The following is a 5,000-nucleotide window of genomic DNA, read 5'->3' on the forward strand; positions in this document are numbered from 1 at the left end:
TCTTATTATTTCTACATGTTAGTAACATTCCCTTGAAACTTCCAGGGGTGTATCTACGTATTTTGCTTGCGCTTAGTGTTTTCCGATTCTACTATAAATCATATAGGAACCTGTTAGAATTTATAATTGTGAGTTTATTGGATTGTTTCATCAACGGTATTGGGTCAGAATTCCCTTTTGACTCTGCGCCAGGGATTCCACTATTATTAATGAACATAATAATGATTAGTGAACATTAATGGAATAATTCCTTCATATTTATAGAGATAGGGGATATAATTCACATGGATATAGTAAGTCTCGCTTGGGCTGCTTTAATGGTAGTCTTTACATTTTCTCTTTCACTCGTAGTATGGGTAGAAGTGGACTCTAGAAGTACTACTAATTGAGTTTGATTCCTCAAACTCAACCCATATCAATTGTTTTATAGATCGTTCTGCAAAGTCCTTTTTTTTTACTGTTAAAATAGAAAAGAAAATAATTATGTTATTAAGTGGATACAGACTTCCTATGGGAAACAACATAGACATAGTGGTTGTCCAACAATATACTACACATAATAAAATATTGCCTTGGGCAAGTCACATATTGCGCGTTCCCGCTTTTTTTTTTTATTCTTTTAGAAATCTTATTTATGTTATGCTTGCTTTATTGAACTCATTTCATATCATGGTTCAAACGTTAAAAATCGGTGGGCTTTACTAATCCTTTTCGAAATCCAAAGAGGTTCCCATGGAAATGAACCACTGGATCATCTGTCAACTGATCAATCAATTACTTCTTCAGAATACTAAAAAAAGATTATTTTATTTTCTTTTTATTAATTTTTCATTATTAATTTTATTAATATTAATATAGGCCTATACTCTTTTTTCCTTCGTCAATTTGATTCTTTCAATGGATATCGGGATTCATATTGAATAGAATCAGAAATTCTAGGAATTAGAATTGTAAGAGTAAGAATTGCCCTTCGATTTTTTCAGATTGATGATTGGAATCAACACAATTAAATAGATGAAGCAAAGAAATAGAATTGGTACATTATGTAAATACATTACATATATGTAATTGATATCTATGAAGATACATATTGCAGATTGATCTATATTAAACCTCTATCTTTATACAGTACGACTTTATATACTACAATAACAATAATAAGTATGGTAGAAAGATTCATCTATTTCTTTCTACCATACTATCGAATCTCATAAAATACTGATGATTCTCGTCCGCTTATTTCATTTAAGACACGAAATCTTAATACTTTTCATTTTCTTTTTTCTTTTCAATCATTGATAAAAAGATAAAAACTAAACAGTCAAGTTTAATTCAAATTAATCATTTTGACTGACTGTTTTTACATATATTATAAGTAAAAAAGCAGTAGGAACTAGAATGAACAGTGCAGTAGCAATAAATGCGAGAATATTTACTTCCATAATCTCATCGTTTCATTTTTAATTAATTCGCAATAACTCGGGATTTAATCCCATAGAGCTGATAAATCTTTCGCCTGTAAATTCAATATTCAATGGGATGAATTACATCTCGACGATATCGAATCGGAGCAATATCATGAATAACAATATCTGAGCTATCAATTGATTCATCGTCGAGAATTAAATAGTATAACATAGGAAGATCTTTTATCCATACCGAATTCAAATTTTGATTCCTGATCCGATAAATAATTCCTTTACTTTCTTTATCATTCTTTCCTTTCCATTCTTTCTTTTCTATAACCTACGTCCCTCCTTGTGGAATCATCTGATGAAATATCATATGACCGCCTTTACACTTACTTACATTGGTTATAAAAAACCCCAATAAAATAACCAATAGAAGCGAAATGTAAAAAGGAAGAAGTTTAGTTCTAAACCCCCTTTTTATGATCTAATCTTCTTGGAAAACCAAGAAGTAGTAAAATAAGGAGAGTCCGTGTATAAAAAAATCGAGTATTCATCAAATTCATTAAAAAGTTTGTTCTTTCTTCGGCAAGACCCTTAAACTTAAAAAAGATTATTCATTCCCTCACAAAGAGAGATAGGATCTTCTTTGAGCTTTATTTTTATTAATATCCCATTTCCTTGGATTAATTTTGGATGCATATATCAAAAATTCAGTGTGAAATTTGAATGAGATAAATTGGTTCAAATTCACATTAATAATTTCAATTATTAATTGAGGTTACACAAAATCGGAGCCCTAAAGGGATATACTTTTAATCTTAAAAGTATTATATCAAAGTTACTATGTTAAGTTAATCTTTTTTGTATCGTACAAATTCCATTTCTGTATAGCCCCCTGTAAACATATAGTACTCTATTACACAGATCGGGAATAATCGAAAAAGCCAGACTCCGTATCGGTATTTCTTGGAATCCTGAATATAATTTTACCAATCATTGTACTAATCTACATATGTCTTTCTCCTATCAATTGGTACTAGTTGAATAAATGGTAATTCCCATATTTATTGATGAGAAATGTGAAACTAATAAATAAATAAAATAGGAGGGTATCCTCTTGTGAATGAAATTCTGCTATTTCTTTTGTTCTCCTTTTCACAGCAAACGCAGAGATGAATTGATGTATTTTTTTTATTGGATTTGGATCTGTCGGGACTGACGGGGCTCGAACCCGCAGCTTCCGCCTTGACAGGGCGGTGCTCTGACAATTGAACTACAATCCCAAGGAAATCAAGTGTACATCATACATATTCTTATGATTTAATTCAAACCCTTTCTATTTTATTTCTATTTTATTTCTATTTTATTTAGATTTTTGATTAGAATAGTCGTATTGTAACAGAAACGCGAGTAATATATTTGATATACACACGGATATGCACTTTAGTGAGAGCGCCTCACGGATTGTTAATAATCCTTTCGTTTTTTATAAATTGATTAATAATCAAATAAAGCTTTCAATGAAAAAAAAAGAGTTTTTTTATTTATTCTTTATTTTATTCTTTTCCTTATACTTCCAGATCTTTATATGAATCTAGTATGAATAGATCATTAGCAAGCAAGATCAGAATTTGTGAGAAAAAATAAAGAGAGCAAATGAACGGCGGTAAAATATATCAGAAAATTTTAGTTTTTTTATTCTTCCGTATTCCGATCAGGCATTTCTGGGGAACAACAAATGGGGTTCTATCATTTCATGGTGGATCGGCCAATTATTGGGCCGAGCTGGATTTGAACCAGCGTAGACATATTGCCAACGAATTTACAGTCCGTCCCCATTAACCGCTCGGGCATCGACCCAGGAAGAATCAATTCCCGGCTTATTGATAATTCATGATCAACTTCCTTTCGTAGTACACCTACCCCCAGGGGAATTCGAATCCCCGCTGCCTCCTTGAAAGAGAGATGTCCTGAACCACTAGACGATGGGGGCAAGTATGCCCGACCGCCATCATACTATGCTCATTGTATGAACAGTTTTTTTAAATTGTCAATATAATGTGGTATGATTAAATCTGAAAGATCTTTCCCTCTTTTCTGATTCCATAGAATCTTTTGATTCGTATTTATATTCATGAATCATTCATTCTAATCATATAATTTTTTTTTAATATTATTTTCATTAAATTTTCATTAAATATATTTATTTCATTTTCAATTTTATTATAATTCTAATTAATTAGAAATTAAATTAGAATTATATCAAAGAATAAAATAAATAAAGAAAATGAATATAAGAATAAATAGATATTAATTATAAATCGATATTATTAAAATTATTAATATTAAAAAAAATAAATAAAATAATAAACTAAATCGGTAGAATAGAAATAATACGAGGTATAGGACCTTTTGGGGAGTGATTGGTCCGCCAGATCAGAAAGGGGAATGAAACTTCATTTCTTCCGCTTTCATTCATTTTGTTAAGATTAGATAGATATATTTCTATCTTACACTAAGCCAGGAAATTCAAAAAATCTGAAATTAAAAAAAAAATCTGAAAATATGGGAAGAAGGATAGGGATCAACAAGTTATTGAAAATTGTTTTTCTCTAAGAATTAAGTTCGGGGAACAAGTAAAATAAATCTTTTTATCAATGATTCTACGAAAGATCTTATATCTATGTTGAATTGGTAAGTCCATGTATCAATCAAATTAATTTCGTTATGATGGGGGTCAATTCAATTAGGGTCGGTTTTGAAACAATTCATTGCATTTATAAAATCCAATCTTAATAAACCATTTTTTTATTTTACCTATACTCACTAGATAAATTGAATTTATCGTTCCTGTATGTACATATATATATTAGAATAAGTAGACTCATAGTGGGTAATGACTTATTCAGTAATTAAATAAAAAAAATGGGCCCTTTTAACTCAGTGGTAGAGTAACGCCATGGTAAGGCGTAAGTCATCGGTTCAAATCCGATAAGGGGCTTTGGGTTTTTTCATAAAACCCCAGCCATACCATAGTATTCTTTTTGGAGGAAGGATGGAGATCTTGTTGATGTTTATACTAAAAAAGTAACAAACCTTATCATTAAATTATAAAAATTATAAATATTAATGATAATAAGCTATCATTATAATGAATAATTGTATAGTAATTATAGTTATAAAATGGAACATTTTAATTTTAATATTTATTATATTATTATTATAATGTATAATGAATAATGTATAATGAAAATGATTATAATGAATAATCAAAATGAAAGAATAATGAAAAGTCGTCTCCTTGAATCGCTAAATATCCCTTTCCATTATTCCAATCAAATCCATTCTAAAGATTAGAAAAATAAAGATTAGAAAACAACAAAAAAAGTAAGTGGACCTAACCTATTGAATAATGACTATATCCACTATTCTGATATTCAAATTCGATAAAGATGAAATTGGAACGGTCAGTGGATCTTTTTTTTTATTTCATTTTCATATTTCTTTGGGCTCTGTAAGAATTTGTCGATATTACTGATTAAAGATTCTTATTTATAGATGGTTTATAGGAATAAATTGATATTTCTT

The 5,000-nt window shown here is 29.5% G+C and overlaps 2 non-coding genes across 2 annotated transcripts; one reads left to right on the top strand and one right to left on the bottom strand.

Annotated features, from left to right (window-relative positions):
• Positions 1-3,188: 3,188 nt before the first annotated feature.
• Positions 3,189-3,272, bottom strand: TRNAY-GUA (transfer RNA tyrosine (anticodon GUA)). Its single transcript has one exon. It is a non-coding gene; the product is annotated as a tRNA-Tyr (tRNA).
• Positions 3,273-4,341: 1,069 nt separating this feature from the next.
• On the top strand, positions 4,342-4,413 carry TRNAT-GGU (transfer RNA threonine (anticodon GGU)). Its single transcript has one exon. It is a non-coding gene; the product is annotated as a tRNA-Thr (tRNA).
• The last annotated feature ends 587 nt before the right edge of the window (positions 4,414-5,000 follow it).

Source organism: Corylus avellana, unplaced genomic scaffold (genome assembly GCF_965113065.1).
Source record: "Corylus avellana unplaced genomic scaffold, dhCorAvel1.hap1.2 HAP1_SCAFFOLD_196, whole genome shotgun sequence".
Taxonomy (NCBI): Eukaryota; Viridiplantae; Streptophyta; class Magnoliopsida; order Fagales; family Betulaceae; genus Corylus; species Corylus avellana.